At 37.9% G+C, this 21,662-nt stretch overlaps 1 non-coding gene across 1 annotated transcript; it reads left to right on the top strand.

The window, feature by feature from the left end:
* The first annotated feature begins 20,969 nt into the window (after positions 1–20,969).
* LOC141640631 (small nucleolar RNA R71) lies at positions 20,970–21,076 on the top strand. The gene has a single exon (XR_012543091.1). It is a non-coding gene; the product is annotated as a small nucleolar RNA R71 (small nucleolar RNA).
* Positions 21,077–21,662: the final 586 nt, after the last annotated feature.

Genomic DNA, 21,662 nt, shown 5'->3' with positions numbered 1-21,662 from the left:
AAACCGGAGGAATTAAGAGGAGTAAAGACATTCCTTAGGATTCAACAAAGCATTTAATCAAGGAATTAAGGAGAAACCGGGATCACCATGACCCCGATTGGGGTTGGGTGTCCCTGATCGGGGATATCCTTGCATAGGATTCCTTACGTTTCCTTGCCCCTTATTTCCTATATAAGAGGTGGTAAATCACACATTGAGGCATCCCAATTTTACACATATTCCCATCATGTTCTATTTCACAAAAATCCTCTAAATTTCAGATTAGTTAGCCATTAGTTTAGGTTTAGATTAGTTTAGTTTGTTTACATTTCTTTTAAACATTTCAAGTTATAATTTAATTTCCACTACAAGTTATTTACATTTCATTCTTTGTTCTTCATTCGCAAGTTCTTCCATTATTAAAGTAATTTCATTTCTTGCTTTACTTTTATTATTCATTTGCCATTAGATAATTTACATTATGTCCGAGTAATTTTCTTAGTCAAGGGATTAAGGAAGCCATGCTAAATAACTAATCACAATTATTAAAATGAGATGTCACGATATCAAATAATAGTTTCTATAACATGTTTGCATTATATTGTTTAATCTTTGGTTATTGGCCGTAATCGTAGATTAAGTTTGTTAAATCGTTCTATAAGTCGAGAGGCACGGAATTGAATTAGACTAAACAGGCTATAGTAGAGCGACCTAGCCATATCGAGAGATAATTAGGACCCGGTCTATGGTCGACGCTAATATCGAGAGGTGGGCGTCTAAAGGCCTAAATTATTTATCATTATCAATGCATTTCTAAATTAACATGACTAATTAGAAATTTGCATGAGTAACCCGACTTCCCTAGACGCTTTTTTTATTATTGTTTTCATTTTGTTTGCATAACCAACCAACAACCGATAAACCGACCTCGATAGAATTCAATTGATGTGACTCTTAATTGCGCACATTTAGTCCCCTAGTTGAACCTATTTTTCATACTAATATAGCATTTCATGGCTATTTTATCTGTCAATTCCTTCCTATTTTGCTTTCCTATTGGATTTTATTTGTCTTGTAGGAAAGAAGATAATGAGGCATAATTCCCGTCTCTCGCGCATACTAGGAAGCTTGTTGACGATCTTGGATGGACTAGTATGAGGAGGAGGCAAGAATGATGACCAAGGATGTAGAAATAAAGAGAATATAGAAGGATCATAGGCGTAAAAGCAAGAAAGAGGGAAACTGCAGCTCAACCCGCGCGGATCAAGCTCAAGTAGAGCGAGTTACAGCTCAACCCGCTCGGGTTGAGGCTCAGGATGCGCGTTTTTCTCTCGGGACGAGCGAATTCCCTTACAGGACCAAGCATGCCTCAGGGTAGGACGCGCGGATTTCCTTGGGAGTTGCATTATGATCCGCGCATGTCCCTCGGGACTTGCAAAGCTCTACTCAACACTTAAGCATTGTTATTTACTAATCTACCCTTGCTTAACCTAATGATGTACCACTATATATACTCCATTTGTAATAATCAAAAGAGGAAGTCCTTTTAGAGAAGGCAAAGCCTCCTTAGTTTAGATTAAGCTTTCATTAGGAGTAGATTAGAATAGATTATCCTTTAATCTTTACACAAAATTACACATTAATCTTTCCTTAATTATTGTTAAAGCTTTATTATTGGGTAATTGAAGATTATTGGGTTATTATTGGAGAATTTACAACTCTTCATCAATCAATCAAGTTTTCTTCTATTATTCTTTCCTTTCCAATTGTTCATCTTAAGTTTGGTATAATCTCTTTACTCTTTACTTTTTATTGTTTATTTCCTCACTCTTTAGTCATGTTTATACTTGTTGTAATGATTGACACCTTTGATAACATGTCTTCCATGATAATAAGTGAGTAGCTCAATGAAAAAAAAAAAGAAAAAAAAAGAAAAAAAAAAAGAAAAAAAAAAAAAAAGAATTGAAGTTGAAAAAAAAAGAGGATGGTTTTACTCCTAGCTGTAATTCCAAATTATCTGAGGACTACTTTCTGTTTTGGTGCGTGAGTTTTATGCTAGTTTCGGCATCACTTCGTCTGATATGGTTGGGTTGTTGAGCGGGATTTGTTATTATTGGTTTCGTTTTGGTACTAGCTTAGCTCTTACCTCCACTTTTTCAAATCTTTTTGCCCCTTTTCACCCAATTACCTCACTTCACCATATTTTTAAGTCGTCGGCATGTGACTTGGTCATGTTTGGTTGGAGTGTATATGTACGGTCGGTAGAGATAATTATCATATTAGACCGCATGCATGTTCTTATGGGTTGCATCACACCATGTTCTTTAACGAGTGATGAGCGACCCGTGAGAGTGATATATACAAGTCTTGCAAGGTCGAAGGTTCAATAGTTGTTTCATTAGAATAATTCGTTTGCAATTGATTTTGTACATTGGTTTTGGCTGCGTGCATTAAATTTGTTTGGGCATGTAAAGCATAGTTAGCTCTGAGCTTGTCTACCGTTCCATTAGTTGTTTATATCCTTTGTCTTTGGTTGCTTGGGGACATGCAAGGGTTTGGTTTGGGGAGGTTAATTAATTACCGAATGAAAGGAAGATAAATATTACTTTTAAGAAGAACGGTCGTTGCTGAGTAGTGACTTTAGTCGATCGACCAATTGTTTCAGTTGATCGACTAAAGTGAAGTTATGCTGAAGCTGGTTTAGTCGATCGGCTAGATTTTTAGTCGATCGACTAAATTCCAGAACAACCGTGTTTGTTTAAGTTTTATTTCGGCCCATTAGTTGCTTGTTTAATAATATTCCCTTATTGTTATTTAAGGGGGAACTCAGAACAATATTAGGTTATCTTTTACTTTTGCTAAGAATCACAGTTAAATGTACCTTTGCTCTAGAACTTTTCGGGTCGCAAACTTTGTAATCTTTTTCTTCCTTTCATTCGATAAATAATTAACCTTTGTTTTTCAAGTTCTTAATTCTTATTGTTTTGTTCTTATTATTCTTATTTATTAGTTGTGAGTTTTATGCTGGTTCGTTATTTATATCCCGTCATAATGTTTAATTCAAATTTGATTATTATTATTATTATTATTATTATTATTATTATTATTATTATTATTATTATTATTATTATTATTATTATTATTATTATTATTGTTGTTGAATTAGTTAGTTTAATTATGCGTAGCTAATTTCCCCTTGCTAGGATTAGGGAAGCCATGGTTATAAGACGGTCTTAATTAAGTGATTAGGTCTGGCTTAATTATTTGTCTAAGTTGTTAAATGTAGCATTTAATAGCGTTTGATTGATTAAGTGCACGTAATTGATTAATTGACCCGGAAAACTTTGACCTAGATCGAAAGATTGGATGAAGTTAGACCTGCCACAAACAATAGACCATTATAATTAGAGTAAAAACTAGATTAGTACTCTAGGGCGAATAGCGGACCAGAAGGACCTTTTCACTACCCCTCAGGCCGTATTTACACCGACCGTTGACCTTACCTTTGATTATTGTTGACCGTGGTGACCCAACATCCTAGCCTTCTTTTATTAATTGAAATCTCGCTTCTACATTTATTTCCATTTTGTTTGCAATTTAGTTGATAGACAAAACCAATCAACCCCTTAAAATTGTTACTTAGACAGACTATAATTGGCAGATAAAACACAATTGTCTCCATATGAATACGACCCCGACTTCCTCTACTGCATTAGTTTAGGCCAGTTGGTTTATCTTTGATTAGGCGTGAGATTTAGCTTGTCACGTATTACGCAAGTTCAAGTTTCCTTCTTCCTTTTCCTTAGATTGTCATTACCTCACCTCATAGCATTTTAGTTACTCATACTGTACTAGTCTCATGTTTTTACTCGATCGAGTGCCATGTCGATGTCCAGCATTTTATTCGAGAATGGTAGGTGGTGTATCACTCGCAAACCTTATCTTTTAAGATTTCTTTCATTAGTATTGACCCTCACATTACCCTACCACTTAATAAAAACCTCCAAATTATCATATACCTTATCCCCAAAGATCTAGCACACACTTCTTGAAGAATTCATCCCCAAATCCTTGTTCTTGCCATTTGTTTATAGTGTGGCAAAATTATGTTTACTCTTATCCTTTTGTGTATAATCAGTAAACCCTAATTGATTAGTATGTGGGTTATGACTAAATTAATGTGGTAATTAGAGGTTAGTCAGTATTGTTATTGTTGTAGTATGTTGTAGTAATATTTAGCCATGGATTATGTAGGAGGAGACTTCACTGAGGAGCACTTCTAGTCCATAGCTTGGAGTTTGTGGAAGATTAACAAGAGATAGGATTTACCTACTTAGTTTTAATGATATGGATCCTTGTTTATGCATTTATTAGCATTTATAACATGGTAGTTGTATTATAACATGAATAATGGTAATTGAGGTTGAGGTTGATGGTATGATATTGTTTGGCAATATTCATACATGTGGAAAAATGGATAAGTATTGTTGTTCTTCTATTGGTAAGTAAATTGCATTGTAATATATTTATGAGACATTGGTACAAAAAGGAGGAGTAAATGTTGGATTGAGAAATTGTTACATGTCATGAGTTGTGCATTTGAAAATCATGCTACTTGTTTATAATTGTTGTGTTTATGTCGTGTTGATCCTTGTAGTATGGTTGGGTTTGATATGTGTAGATACCCGTATCCGTCGATATTGGGAACTTACACCGCTCGTTAGCGGATTTCGTTTAGTGATGCGGGACAAGCGTTATTTGACGGTTTTATAATTTATATGAAATTGGAATTATTTCGAAATAAATGAAATTTATTTCATCGGTTTTCATATTTTCAAGTTCATTTAAAATTTAAACTTTTACAATTTATTTGAAAAAAAAATTATCGTTCAAAGTTTTTATTTAAATTTATTTGAAATGAAATTGTGACGGTTTTTTGTGTTTTTATCGCTTTATATAATTTGAAAAATTAGATTTTTCAAGCGGTTTTTAACTCGATTTCAAGACGGTTTTTAGCTTGATTTTTGGACAGATTTTGGCACGATTCTCGAGGCTTGCTTTGACCCGTCCCTTATCTCCACACGTCCCAGGTTCGAACCCCATTACCAACACCCATTCCCTTCCCTTTTCCTTCCCAAAACCGACACCTTTCCCGACCCCTTCCCCTGTTTTTGCCTGAGCCCAACACCAACCAAACACCACCCCAAATACCCACCCTTACCCATCAACCCAACACCATCACCTTACCCTTTAACCAAACACTCAACCCAACCCATGCTCACGTCCAAACCCAGCCAAAACCCTCGCCCGTAACCCATACCGGTACCCTGTTTTGCGTGGCAAAACAGGGACTCCCCGAGTCCTTTTTTGAGCCCTAGCCAAACCCTACTCCCTTCCCTATCTTTCCTACTTATTCCACAAGTAAAGGAAGATATTTTCCTTTTCATACCAGCTCACATAATCTCCCATAACCAACCGAAATCTCCCCCTCTTCTCTATCCTTTCCATAACCGAAAATATCCCCTTCCACTTTACATATCTCAACCAAATTCATTTTCCCTTCCACAAGACAACTTCCTACCAGCTAAATAACCTAAAACTAACTCCCGTACCCCATTTCTTATATAAACCAAGCCTCACACTCCAAAAAACAGGACGAAAAAGAAAGAGCCACACACACGGTTTTGAGAGCTCGAAACCTTAAGCAAATAACCATTAACCTCACATAAAAAGCAACCCTAAACTCCTCTCCAATACAGAAACAAAGCATAAGGTTCATACAAAGGATTAGACGAACATTAGAGCATCGATTTGCTCTCTTGTTCGTCTCTTCCCGCATTTTAGACAGCTACTGTTCTCGTCCCATTCTCTTTATTTTAAAACCATTTTCACTTCTATTTATTACAAAATTTTGAATCTTTATCCTTCAAGAATTCCAGAACATCTTTCGGATTTAAATTTGAGTAAGAAACGAAGTCACCATCTTCGTTTGAAAATCGTTGTACGAAGTACAACATAAATCTCGTTGTTTTAACTCGTGTGGACAACACCTGTTTTCGTTCATTTTTAATTATTTAAAATTACTTTTTACTTCTATTTTTTGCTAAATTTCGAATCTTTGGAGTGTAAGGATTCCAGAACATATTTCGGATTCAGATGTGAGTAAGAAACAAAGTCACAATCTTCGTTTGAAAATCGTTGCACGAAGTGCCTTTTTACGCGGAAAGTTTATTTTTTGAAATTGTTTTTGCTAAATTGTTTCAAAGTTTGTTTTACAATCATCAAAGATGCGCCTTCTAAGCAAAGCTTGTATACAGGATCCCGAGTGGTGTCCAAGTCTACATGTAAGTTGAGGGTGCACAAAATCACGTCTCTCCTTTCACCTTTACTCGTGTATCTATATCACGGTGTTTGTGTCCGTTTTTTTATCGTCTTTTAATTATCGTTTCATTAGTTAATGTTACATAATTATGATGCTTAATGATGTGTTAATTGATATTCAAATAATAGTATGTTAATCATGTTTGGTTTATTTTACGACGATAACATGTTTATTAGAATAATTACTTGTTTAGTTTATAAAACGAAACAATTTGTTAATTGTATGACGATAACATGTTTTAAATCAGTTAAAATAAAGTTTTAGTTAGTTTAAGTCGATCTCACATGTTTAATAGTTTTTAATTATGAAGTAATTAGTTTTATTCACATGTTAATGTTTTGGTTTATTTTAATTATGAAATAGTTAGATTAAATCGCATGTTTAATTGGTTAATGATGCATGTATGTCATTTGTATCGTTTATCGATCGTTAAATCTCAACTTGGCCTAATTAATATGTAGAATCATGTTAATTGAATTCGATATTCATAGGTCATACAAAACCCGACATAGGATTTTAAAATGAATTTCTTTAAAGAATAATGAATTCATCTTTTCTTATGACGATTTTTCGCTAGTTGAATTGCGCATGCTTAGCATCCTATTCATTGCACTCGATGACTAGAATAGTCACTTTTAACCTCTCCTTTGTCCGAGTGATGCCTCGGCCTTCGTGCCATTTTGGTTCGGTTCTTTGTCTTATTTAATTATTGCGGTTTTATCTTAATTGTTATTGTAATTTTAATCGTTGTAATTATTGTAATTTAATTCAAATCAATGTCATTTGTACCTTAAAATATGAGTCAAGTTAGTCCTTTATTTTGAGTCAAAATGATTTTACAAAACCTTTGTTTTAATTGATTAAATTGAAGTATTTAGTCAATTAAATCGAAGTAACTGCAACAAACAATGATAAGGCTAAGGACAAAGTCCTATGTGAGCCGTGGCCTCATCATATGTACGGTTTTCGAGGCACCTAGATCGGCATGCCAAAAGTGATTCATGTGTCGTGTTTTAGCAATTGTATTTAGATCGAGTTGTATCTTTAATTCAATTGCTTGCAAATCGAGTCGACGAGAATCATCTGGGTTATAATAGTTAGTTCCCCAACGGCTCCCTCATCCCCATCTAAGCCATGTTTGTGAATACTTGTTAGTATAGTTCAAATCAATCTCACATGGAAAATTACTTGGAAAAAGTAGATTAGATGCATTAAACGATTAGAAACCAAACTCACATGTTAGGATCAAAATGGTGTTTTGCATTCTCCTACAACGAATCATAGTCTTGTCCATTTAGCCATCGTAGTCCTTAGTAGAGGCCGTTATTACAACGGACGAGGGTGGGTGTTTTATTAACGAACTTCTCATCACGTACTTTTGACAACGAACTCAAATCTCATTTATGTTTCCCAAATTTCCTTAAATTTGGTGGCGACTCCAAATTATTTTGAAACCCGTGGATAATCCGAATCCCAATATCTACATTTTGGCGACTCCGCTGGGGAGTTATAACTTGAAAAGGAAAATGATGGCTAATAGGACTAACATTATGATTCGTTTTGCATACATGCATCACCCATTCGAGACTTTAAAAGGGCCAGCACACCCATTAGATCGATTTCAGTGGTTAAGAGGTGACGTCCACTATGCTGATTTAAGTATCAAAATGGTACCGCCAAGATCTCTAAGTACTCGCCCTTACCATATTGCACACTTCTGCTTTTGGGAGGCTTGACTTTGTTTGATAAAGTGGATCATTGGCATAGACCCAATTAGAAGACCGACCGAGACTTAGAAGAGTCTAGGTACATGCACGATTAATATGTGAATGCTTATGTGCTACATGATCATCCTCCATGTTTTTCGAAATTTTCAACTATTTTTGTCAAAACCGTTTTTCGAAAACCGTCTTCAAATCAATCATGTTTTCAAACTCGGAATGCTGCCGAAATCGATATAGGTTTTTGACCAAAATGAGCTTTTTTATATCCGGTATGCTGTCCATATGAAATCTCATTTTCAAATCATCCATTTTCATATCAATTTCGAAAAAGTTTCCCACCTTTCCCGAACATAAACTATGTTTCGAGTCAACTCTAGTCATGTCTTGGGTTCAAGTGAACCGTGTCAAGAACACAACCCTAGTGGGTTGCCCAAGCCACCTCTTGGATCAAAGTCAAGTGTCGACCATTTGGTCAAAGTCAAACCACAAAACGTCCAAGTTAGACCACTTAGGGCATTTTCCACGAGCCCATGAGCCATGGTTGGTTCAATCATGGGTTAGTCACACAGAGTCAATGTCAAAGTCTAAGTCAAGAAGTTGTTTGAGTCGAGTCATAGTCCTTGTCACGTCTATACCCCTCTCCCTTGTGACCCTTTACATGTGAGCCAATTAGCTCATTTCTCGGGTCAGGTTCTGTCTTTGAGTCAAGTCTGAGTCAAAGGTCAAGTCTGTGAGTCGATTCCTTATTTGTGCAGGGTTTTTTTTAATTGGAGTATTGATTGGTTCGGGTTTTTTTCTTGTAGAAAGGCCGCCTCAAACCCGAAAGAAAGCAATGGAAGCTGCTGTTAATAAGCTGGGTGACACTTTGGAATTGATGATGACTCATTTAGGAGCCATTGAGGCCCGGATCAATGGGGAAAACATTGTGACTACCCCACCAGAAATGACTGAACTAGAAAAACGGTGCAAGCTTATTGAAGATGAACTGAAGCTCTCTCAGGGAGAGAGCATCCATTATGAAAAATTCTGGACCTATGCACCAATCCAAGATGAACTCCCTTAGAATTTTGTGCTCACTGACATCCAAAAGTTTAAAGGGACGGAGGACTATCTCCAACATATTCGATCCTACAAGGAACACGTTGCCCTGAAAGGTGTGCCCACGAGTATGCTCTCTGCCATCTTTTCTCAGTCTTTGGGGGAACACCCAAAAGCCTGGTTCTATAACCAAAGAACTGAAAAACTACCTCACGTTTGAAAACATCCCGTGGAATTTTGCAAACATTATGCCGATAACGCAGAGATCCAAACCACTATGAGGACTCTGGAAGTTATGAGTCAAAATGAAAAGGAAGGGTTCACTAATTTCGTGGCCCGATGCCGCGCAGAAAGCCTGAAGATAGCCAAAAAACCCGAATAAACAGAAATGGTTGACAAGGTTGTGAAGAATCTCCGACCCTTATACCGTGATGTATTGAAATATCAAAACTTTAGCACTTTTAAAGAATTTACATTGTGCGGGAGGAAAATCGAAGACAGCCTCCGAGCTGCTGAGATGGAGAAACCAAAGGGGTACACTGCGGGCTCCTCCTCTAAATTGAAGGCCCATGCCAGTACCAATCATATTCAAGTTATTAGCCTTACTGGAGGAACTTCCAAAAGGCCTCAACACTCTAGTCCAAGAGTATTTACTGACATATGTTGTACCTACACAAACGCTTTAGAGAGACTCATGGCCCAGGGGAAACTCAACCCCATTGGCCCCACTCCTGAACCACTGTTGGAACAACGAAATAAATGGTACAAGCCCGACGCAAATATATTGTGCATACCATCAAGGCAAAGGACATGACACGGAAAACTTTTTCTGTCTCAATCATGAAATACAAGATATGATCGATAGTGGAACACTCCCAATCCCGAAGGTCAAGCCCAATAACGTGACCTACCCATTTTGTGATCACACGAATACTGTATTCGTTGAAGACATTATTGATATGACCCATCTGATCTGACCCGTATGCCTTCTAAAAGGCTTCTTTTAAGGGAAGCAATTCATTGATTGTTCAAATTACCTACTAAGCCCGGAGAATGAAGTTCGATTTGGGGTTTTTGCTATCGATTGTGCACCATACATTCTCCTAAGCGGGAATGAAATCCATGGAATTTGGGACGATAATGAAGATGATATCTATCTTACCAAAAGGGCAGTTATCCCGCAAACCCAAGATGAAATCTTGAGGCCGAGAAAGGATGTCCCTAAATCCACCTCTATTGCCAACAATGTTCCAGATAAAGGATTTTTGAAAGAACCTACCGTAGTCAAGGCACTTAGTACCAAACAATGAATGACCTCCATGACAAGCTCACTACTGCCATGAACTTCATGGGGATCCAAAATTCGGCAGCAAAAATCGATGAAGAGATGAACAAGGTAATGAAGGGAAGATACTCCCAGTCATGGTTCTTGAAGTTGCAGTAAGAGAGAGAGATGAAAATAGGAAGAAGTTAACCTCGAACTATCTAGCATTCATCAAGTATCCTCCCAAATACATAGTCCTCGATGGCACGGACGAGAACTCACCCGCATACAAGGTTGGGTCCTTAGAAGACCTAATGGTAAGGTACATATTGCCACGTTGTGGTTGGGATGCCACAAAAATAAGCAAAGTGACCAAGGCTTGGCATCAATGGTGGTTTAGATAAGCAAGGTGAATGTCTTAATTAAAGGAGAATACAAGGGTGGATATAGATTACTAGTGCATCACAGAACAGAAGTTCTACTGCCCTTAGAAGGAGAAATGTCCAAACTGGATGATGGTTGCAAGTCTGAGTTTGAGTCTCAGTCCGAGTCTGATAAGAGTCCTAAGTTTGAGTCTAAGGAGTCAGGTGTCGAAGCCACCCCCTCCCAAGTCTTTCCTTTCAATGCACCCCTTTTTAATTCCAGTATCCCTGGGCCTATCCCGAGTACCTCTGTTGTCTCGCCACTGACCTCTGAGCAGTTGGCTCAAATGTTAGCGCATTTCGCGTAATTTCAAATTAATAATAATAAGATGAACCAGTTTGCTTACGACTTGTTTTATTTACATTGCAATTCAATTTTTAAAAATAATTGTTTTAGTTGTTACATTGAGAATGAGGCCGATGGCGAACAGGTTGAAGAAGATGAAGAAGAGGTGAAACTACCTCCACAATTGGTTAAAGGGTTAGAAGAATATGACCAAAAAACTCGGTGATCTAAGACACCGAAACTATCAATGTAGGAACCACCTTAGAACCACGGGAGCTTAAGATAGGAACTACCTTAGATCCCGCAGAAAGACAAGGGTTCATTGACCTACTGTTTGAGCTCAAAGACGTTTTCGCATGGTCTTACAAAGACATGCCGGGGATTGATAGGGAAATTGCATAACACAAGATTCCGATCAAAACAGGGTTTAAACCAATGAAGCAGAAGCTACGCAGAATGCGTTCAGAATGGTCTTTAAAACTTAAGGAAGAAATTGATAAACAGCTCAGAGCCGGGTTCATCAATGTATCGGAATATTCGTATTGGGTCGCCAATGTAGTGCCAGTACTGAAGAAAGATGGTAAAGTTCGCGTGTTCGTGGACTTTCGAGACTTGAACAAAGCTAGTCCGAAGGACGACTTGTTGGAGTAGTGTCCTCCACAATAAGTGCATTTACATATTGAATCTCGTAAAAGGAATATCAAGGATTTATATTATTTATTTATCAGCTGGTCATCGTTAATCGGTAATGATTGGCTGACTAGAGTTTGACATTACTGTCGTATGATGGCGGTGATCAGCTGATCCCTTTAGGTCACACCTATAGGATGATGCCCAAATGGAAAAATTAATTATTTGTATGAGATACAAATTAATTAAATCCTTGTATTTATTGACTTTTAATAAGTCGTGTGAGTTTATTATTTGATGACCGGTTACGAACTCGGACCAAGAGGATTTATTATTTAATTATGTGATAATTAATTAATAAATAATTATTACAATTTATTAATTAATAGTTAATTAATTAAATTTATATGGCATGTGTATATGTTTTGAGACGGAGGGAATTAGGTATTTAAATTTACAAGAGGTTGTAAAATTAGCTAATAAAGGTTCACAAGATACATTTTATATTAATAAAATGGTCTAATAATTACTTAATGGTTAAGTGGTTATTAGTTAATTTATATTATTTAATTGTTAAATAATTAAATTAATATTTAATTTTGTAAGATAATTAAATATAAGACTTATAAGCATTTGTGGGACAAATATCGGAAGTCGAAATGGACCCAATATTTATGTGTGCCACCACATGTGATGATGTTAGATCATCATGTGATTAGGCATCTACCCACTAACAAATGTTTCATTCATTTGTTTACATTTGGGTTGCCTATATACTCCACCTTAAACATTTGCATGGGATGATTTTGATCGGTCCGTTTTGAATTCACAAGTAAATAGATGTGGTCGTTGGTCACGGTCGAATCAAAACACAATTAATAGCTTAACAAGCAACTCTACAATTAGTAAAGAGGCAAGTAAAGGTCGGATCCCAAGGGACGGGAGTTGAAATGAGATTTCTATTGTAACTAGTGGTGTCTAAGGGGTGTCACAAATTGGGTTGATGTAGAAGGTTACTAAACTAGAATAACAATGAAAATAAACAAACAAGATGAATTAAAGGGGTGTAAATAATTGATTAAAGGCACTAGGGTGTCATGGGATCATAGGGGAATCATGGGATATGATCATACAAACATGTTCTCAAATTATAAGCAAGCAATTATTGTTGTGATGGATTGAGTTGGGTTATATCTTACAATCCTAGGAAAGTTTGGGTCCCGGAGCCGAATCGATTAGATTGTACAACACCTACAAGTCGACTTAATCTTCCCTACTCAACAACATGCATGGTCTAATGAGACACGAGTTGGGTTATGTCTTACAAGTCTCATTGAAAAGATAGAAGATGATAGTAAATGCAAGGATTCATAGGCTTAGCATTTCATCAAATATAACATGTGCATGAGTTGAGATCAAAACAAGCAAGCAAATAAAACATGAAAGCATATTAATTTAAGCATGAATCATTCCCCATGTTGGTTTCCCCTAATCACCCATTAACCCTAGCTAAGAGACTACTCACTCATTATCATGTTCATCATGCTAGCAAGGTTGTCAATCATACTAACAATATGAAACATGATGAATAAATGAAAGTAATTAGCAATAATTAAAAAGGGATTAAGAGATTATACCTACTAATGATTCCAATAATAAAGCAAGAATAATAGAAGTACTTGAATGCTAGATTGAGAGGTTGTCAATCTCCCAATAATAACCCAAATAATCTTCAATTACCCAAAATAAAGGATGATCAAAAGAGAGATTAAAGAACTAAAACTTGGATTAAAACTTGATTAATACTTGATTACAATATTGAAGAGAGATTTGATTGATATTAACTACACTAATTATTGATAAGAAGAACATGCTCCTCTAATTAGCCTAATGGGGTATTTATAGTGAAAATTAGGGAGGATGCATTAGGGTTAACTAAGGGCTTAACTAGTAATTACACTTTTTAAGTTGAGCAAGGAGGACCCGGTATTTTTGGAGAGAAGGGCTTCTCTTTTCGTTGCTTGCCGAATCTGGGCGTCCAAGGGTGAAGACGGGCTGATTGTAGTTCACGTAGCAAGGAAAAAGTCTCTTGTCCAGGAATACGCCCGTCCCGAGCAAAATATGGGCGTCCTGAGCCTCAACCCGAGCGGGTTGAAAATGACCCGAGCGGGTTCATCAGTATCCTGCTCCAGATAGACTTGACCCGCGCGGGTTGAGCTGCTATTCCCTTTCTTTTTGCTTTTAAGCCTAAGATGCCTCCATATACTCTTTATTTATTCTTCCTTGGTCATCATTCTTGCTTCCTCTTCATACTTAGTCCATCAAATATCGTCAATAAGCTTCCAAATATGCACGAAAGACGAGAATTTCCGCCTTATTATCTTCTTTCCTACAAAACATGTAAAATGCACTAGGAAAGCAAATAGGAAGGATTTGACGGATAAAATGGTCATGAAATGTTATAAAAGTATGCAAAATAGGCTCAATTAGGGGACTAAATGTGCGCAAATAATGTTCACATCAAATATCCCCAAACCGAACCTTTACTCGTCCCGAGTAAAGAGGTGACAAAAACTAGACCTTTATTTAAACTATCCTAATAACAAAGCCGATATGAGACAATTAGCGGGTCTCACTCCGCCCCTTCAACTCACAACAAGACAACCATGAGGTAGGATGCCTTCTTGCAAGGCAAGGTGGGTCTTGCCAAAATGGCGACACATCCAAACATTAAGCACACAAAAACACATAATGGATGCATCTACAAAAAGAATAGCCACTCCCTCATCAAGTGGCGGAAATTATCTACAAGGGAAGCAATTCAAGGGTACACAATCCTTCATAGATGCAATTTGTTTAAACTACTAAGCCTAGAAGGATACCAATAAATCACCTCCAAAATGTGTCAAGCTAGGGTACCTTTGTCCTCAATCGTTAAATGCTTTTGTCAAGAGTAGGCTCCTTATGGTGTTAGAAACACTGGAGGATCGCGGAATTCCTCTTGCCTAGACAAGAAGAAGGGTCGTCCCCTCTCTACCATGCACAAAAATGGATATGATGGATAAAGGGATCAATAGATATTTGAGTTTCACTTTGGGAGTTTGCTTTTGTTTTTGTTTTTCCCCCCAATTTCTTGTGGCATTTGACATTTGAGAACACTTTCTTTGCCATTTCTTTTTGATTTTTGGCGTTTCAATACTTGACAACTTTTTGCATTTCTTTTTGAACATTTTCAAAGTCACCCCAATTAGTAACGAGGGTGCCTTGTATTTTGAAGTTTAGGAGTTCTATTTTTGCTCCTCTTTTCATTTGATGCATTTTTTGCAAACTTTCTTTCACTTTTCATTTCATTGAACTCAAATTGATTTCTTTTTGTGCCCATTCCCTTTGATGACAAAAATATATGGTAGAACATGGATGAATGATGGTTGCATGGTTTCAAGGGTCACCTTGGAATAAACGGTAGCCAAGGAGTTATCACACCACAAGGTACTCTTGACTCGGCCTTAAACCATGGGTCAAAGGATACTAGCATGACACATCCTAGGGTGTTTTACAAGTATTCTAACAAGCAAAGTCTTAAGAATAAAAAGCATATACTAGGGCCTATATACACTTGTCAAGCTTCCCAAATAGACGGTTTCGCAAAATTTTTCTAATATGCAACTACATGCCATGATGCAACTAACATATAAACATCCTAATGCCTATGATTCTACCAACTAATATGACATATAATCTAAGTGCAAGTCCTAGATTCACATTGTTATACCGCATCAATCAAAATAAAGCCACATAGTCATTAACATAAAAAGGAAAAAGGAGATTGGAAAGATCATACCATGCGGTCTTCAATATCCTCATGTCTCGGATGTGGCGTAGTCAATCAATGTGAACAAGGATAAAACAAACACAATATATACAAGACAATATATACAAAGGAAATGAACTTGTTTTTGGGTTTTCAATTTTTTTCAATTTTTATGATTTTTGAAATTTTTTCAATTTTTATGGGTTTTTGAATAAGAGTTAAATGTTAGAATTCCCATCCCCACACTAATATGGGCATTGTCCTCAATGGCCAAAATGATGGAAATTATGCAAAGATGATGCATGATTTCTATACTAAATGCAATTCTATACTAAGCTACACTACATGATGCATGGTTTTTGTTATGACGGAGAGGATAATTTAGATTACCTCCCGTTGCGTATGCATTAACTTCCCCAACCAGAGTAAGACACTATTGCTAATGTCCAATGATGGGTATAGTTCATGCGCACACTATGCTATGCATGAAACTAGTTTGTCATTTTGGATTTTACAAATGGGAACAATAAAATAAGAAAACCTCAATGGTACCGAGGTGTGAGTCCTTTGATGTTGCTAGGACTACTCCAACAATGATCAAAATGAAATAAAATACAAAGAGATATAGACAAATCATGGGAGTGTAGGAGTCTCCAAGGCTTGCTAGTCTTCCATCATGCTATCATCATCACCACTTCCCTCATGAGAAATTGTCACATTGCCACTTTCCTTGTCATTTGCTTCTTCACTTTCTTCCTCATCTTGCTCATCATCTTCTTCACCATTTCTTTCTTCTTCCATTGCTTCTTCCTCAATATTATCATCAACTTCTTCATCATTTCCAACAACCTCATTATCTCCCACCACGTCCCTAGATGCACCCGGAAATAAGACTTCTCTATCCGCCCAACTAGGCAAAGGACAAGATGGATCAAGGAGTCCTTGCCTAGCTAGGTGTAGGAGGGGTGGATATTGAGCCAAATACGCGTTTTTCCGATCTTCATGGGCTTGCTTGTGCATTGCTTGCATGAGAAGAGTCACATAATATTTCCCAATTTCAATTCCTTCCGGCTTGAACTCTTCATACTCAAAGGGGTAAGGTGGTATGACAATGGAAGAGGAGGGGGTTTCAAGATCACCCTTTTGTTGTTGAATGATATACTCGGCTTCTTCGGAAAGGGGAAGTAGATAATTGGTCCGGTGGACGCTTAGGCGACAAATCTTCGAGGGCAAGGTGAACGATCTAGCTTAACTAGTTAGCCATCCATATTTAGTATCAAGGGGTTATGGGCAACCCACTTGAACTTGTGAATCATAATATGCATATCAATAAGATGGCCACCTTCCTTTGCTTTGTACTTCTTATCCTTATTGAAATTAGGATCAAAGTGCTTAGCTAGGACCGTGACTAGGCCGCCATTGACAATAACGGTCGTGCCCTTTTTCCCATTATCAACATTAAGCCATCTATCAACCAATAGCCTCAAAGAATTGTAAGGCTTGGTGTGAATTCTTCCGATATTCAAAGCCGATTCAAGGAGAATAAAATCGAGTCTTGTGAAATGATTGGTGTCTTTCCTAGCAATTATGGTATTTCCCACAACCTTGTGCTATACTCTTATGCCCGGATGATGGACCAAAAGAGCACGACACGCATGAAAATCCTCAAATTTCTTCCCGGAGATTGCCTCCCAAAGAGGTTCGGGGTCATACTTTCCATAACTCTTGAAATAACTTTGTTCATCACTAAGACCCAAAATTTCACCCAATTCCTTAAAGGTAATGCGTCTACTAACATTAGCTAGACGAAACTCGATATTTTCCCTATTCTCAACTTTGGTGACTTTCAAAGAACTTAAAAATTCCAAGACAAGGGAGGGGTATGTCAATTCCTTTGTTTCAAACAATTTCTCTAACCCCATGGCTTTGAAAAAGGCTTTTGTTTGTTCAAGAACACCCAATTTCTCCAAGGCATCTTTACATATGAATTTGGTGGATTGAATAGCTTTCATAGCAAACTTGACAAAGGTATTTCTATGGGTATCGGAAATAAAAGTTACCTCCGGATAATGCAAAAGTTGATTAATTACCGGAGTAGAGGATGTTGATGGTCCCATAGAAGGTTGTTGTTGTTGCACTTCCAAGTTTGGTGTTGCCACCACCATAGCCAAAGCTTTCTTTGTTTGAAGAGCCTTTTGCCTTTGTGAGAGTGCCTTAGCCTTTGGTGCCTTTGTTGCCTTTGTTGCACCCTTAGTCCTTGCCATTGATGAGCTTAACCAAGAAAAGAATGAAAAATCTTCAATTTGTAGGATGCCCAAATCGATTTGAAGGTGAAAGGCTTTGCCTTTATGAAAACAAAAATCGACTCAAAGGTTGAAGATTTTGTTCTTGGTTTTGATTTTTGTTGAAGATGGAGTGATTAATTTGTTGTTAGAAGGGTGGTTTGATTTGTTTTTGTTGAATGTTGTTGAGGGTTTTTGTTTTTATGATGGAGAGGATGAGGGTTTTGATGTTGTGGGTAGTGTTTATGAATGAATGAATGAATGAATGAAGGTGGGAGGGATTATAAAGAAACCGAGATTTTCAAAACTGCAGGGGCAATCCGTGCGGATTAGGCTCAATCCGTGCGGATTCTACTTCTTCAATCTTTGCAAAAGCTCGCCTAAAGACGGGCGGATTTGGTACAATCCGCTCGGATTTGCTGAACACGGGACGGGCGGATTTCTTCAAAGACGGACGGATTTCAGATCCGAGATTTTTGCTTGTTTTCCTCAAAGCAAAAGACGGCGTCTTTTTTACAAGACGGACGGATTCTTCAAGACGGGCGGATTTTTGGGAATCCGCTCGGATTCTTTAACATCAAGAAAATTCCAAAATTCAGCTCGAGTTCAAGACGGGCGTCTTTTTCTCGCAGGACGCTCGGATTGCCTAAGACGGGCGGATTCTCCGAATCCGCTCGGATTCTTCCCCTGTGTACACGGATTCAGTTCCACCCGTGCACAGCGCTTTCCCTTTATCATTCTTCCATTCTTTCTTTCAAGGCTTGTGTTCTTCATTGTGGGGGCAATACGAAGGCATGGATAGCCTAGGCAATTGCCATCCCCACACTAAGGTAAAGCACTACACATCAATTGAAGTCGTTAGTCCCTCCCTCACTTCTCTCTTACATGACAATTATTTTGATCAAAGTAAATAAAAATCCAAAAATGACAAAAAATGCAATACAAGAATTGAAATGTAAGTTAGGGAGTTAGAAATATTTACAAGTGGTGGTTTAGGGAGGACTCCACCAAACTCTCATTCTTGATGAGATGTCAAGGGGGCATGTTCAAGGTGTTGTTGATGTTGCTCAACACCTTGAAAAAGTAATCAAAAGCTTGTTCATTATTATGGTAGAGGTCCTCAATAGACCGTGGCCCTTGTTGTTGATCATGATCGATGGCATGCCCAATGTAGGGATTAAAAATCCCTTCAAACTCGTCGTCCCAAAGACCACAAACTTCATTGAGTTGATCATTGAAAATCTCTTGCTTAGATGGAGACAACTCTCCCAATTTCTTCTCTTGGCCAATGAGGCCATCCTCTTCTTCCTTGGTTGATTTTGATGAGCTTTGCAAGCTCTCCTTATCACAATTCACTTGCTCTTTGAATGGAGCATCTTCAACTTTCTTTCTCCATTGGAGTTCCGATTTCTTCCTTTCATCTTTTCGGCTATAATGATCAATCATAAAACATGGCTCATGCAAACAAGGAGCTCTCATGGTCTTGTCAAGATTAAAATTTATGCTTTCATCTCCCACTTCTAGAGTGAGCTCTCCATGTTTCACATTAATCACCGCACCCGCGGTGTGTAGGAAAGGTCTTCCTAGGATGATTGGAATGTTGGAATCTTCCTCCATATCAACAATGACAAAGTCCACCGGGATGAAAAACTTCCCAATTCGCACGGGGACATCTTCCCATATCCCTAATGGTGTCTTCGTCGATCTATCGGCCATTTGGAGTGTGATGTTGGTGCATTTAAGCTCTCCCATTCCCAACCTTTTACTTACCGAGTACGGCATGACACTCACACTAGCCCCTAGATCACATAAGGCTTTGTTGATCGTCGTGTCGCCAATGGTACACGGTATTGAGAAGCTCACCGGATCCTTTAACTTTGGAGGTGAACTCCCTTGAAGTATTGTACTACTCACCTTAGTGAAGGCGATAGTCTCAAGTTTCCGGATCGACTTCTTCTTTGTGAGGATATCTTTCATGTACTTTGCATAAGCCGGAACGTGGTTGATTAACTCCGTGAAAGGAATTGAGACTTCTAAATTCTTCACAATTTCCATGAACTTTCCAAGTTGATCATCAAATTTGGGCTTGGCTTGACGACTTGGAAAAGGAAGTCTAATCACAATGGGCTCCTTCTCTTTGGCCTTGTCTTCATTTTTCTTTGATCTTTCTTCTTTTGATGATTCTCCATCTTTGGAGTTTTGCACAATTTCTTCCTTTTCACTCGCTTCCACAACTTCATCCTCAACTTGCTTCTTCGGTGCTTCATACCTTGTACCACTTCTCAAGTGAATGGCACTAACCGTTTCATGTCTAGGGGGATTACTTTGAGGTGGTAATTGCCCCTTTTGTCTTTGTGAGCTTGAAGATGCTAGTTGAGTCAATTGTGTTTCCAACATCTTGGTGTGAGCTAGAATGTTGTTGATGGTGGTTTCTTTTGCTTGACTATCTTTTTGCATTTGGGTGAAAAATTCTTGTTGATTCTTTTGCATTTGGAGGACCGCTTTTTGGACATCAAAACCTTGGTCATTTTGGTGATTGTATGGATTTTGATTTTGGTAACCTTGGTTTTGATTGTAAAAGGGTCTTTGATTTTGGTTTCTCATGGGTGGTGGAGTGTATGTTGTTTGAGGGTTTTAAACATTTTGGCTCTTGTATGAGAGATTTGGATGAAACTTGGTGTTTTCATTGTAGAAATTTGACTAAGGGGTACCACTTTTGTAAGCTTGGAAAGCATTAACTTGTTCGGTTGTTCCCCTACACTCACTTGGGTCATGACCCAAAGTTCCACAATTCTCACATATCCCACTTGGGATTGACGAGGAGGCCGTCATGGCATTGACATGATGCTTCGATGATTTTGAGTTTTCCTCAATTCTAGCCATAGCTTGTTCAAACTTCAAGTTGATTGTATCGATATGGGAGCTTAGTTGGGCACCTAATTGAGTAACGGCGTCCACTTCATACTTTCCTCCTCTAGTAGCCTTGCGAGGCCTACTATATTGTGAATTGTGGATTGCCATCTCTTCAATTTTGCTCCAAGTTTGGTTGTCATCAACCTCGGTGAACATCCCATTCGATCCCATATTGAGAATGTTCCTAGAATCTTCATATAAACCATTCCAAAATTGTTGAACCAAAAACCATTCGCTAAGTCCATGGTGAGGACATGAGCGACAAATTCCCTTGAACCGCTCCCAAGCTTCATACAAAGACTCTTCATCCCTTTGCTTAAAACCCGTAATTTGAGCTCTTAGCATGTTGGTCTTTTCCGGTGGGTAGAATTTTTTGTAGAAAGCTAGAGCCAACTTCTTCCAAGAATCTATTCCAAGGGTGGCCTTATCAAGGCCCTTCAACCATTGCTTTGCGGTGCCGATTAAAGAAAAAGGAAATAAGACCCATCTAATTTGGTCTTGAGTCACGCCCGTTTGAGAGATAGCATCACAATAATCGCAAAAGGTTTCCATATGAGAATGAGGGTCCTCACTAGGCATTCCCCCGAATTGGCTCCTCTCAACTAGTTGGATGAAGGCGGACTTGGCAATAAAATTTCCGGTGAGATGTTGCGGTGTAGGAGTACCATTTGGTAGATTCTCCTCGGTGGGTACGGAGTGTGACGAGAATTTTGGCATTGTAGGTGGATTTTGTGGGGTATTGTGTAATGGGTTTTCTTCTCCTTCTATTGCGAAAGGATTGACAAACTCACTAGTGGGTTGAACAACTTCACTAACACCTCTCAAATTCCTCCTAACAAGTCTCCTATTGTTCGTCAAGGTTCTTTCGATTTCACGGTCAAAAGGTATCAAATTACTTTGTAACCTTCTAGACATGCAAAATATCAAACTA

Source organism: Silene latifolia, unplaced genomic scaffold (genome assembly GCF_048544455.1).
Source record: "Silene latifolia isolate original U9 population unplaced genomic scaffold, ASM4854445v1 scaffold_95, whole genome shotgun sequence".
NCBI lineage: Eukaryota > Viridiplantae > Streptophyta > Magnoliopsida > Caryophyllales > Caryophyllaceae > Silene > Silene latifolia.
This window is presented reverse-complemented; position numbering and strand designations above follow the sequence as displayed.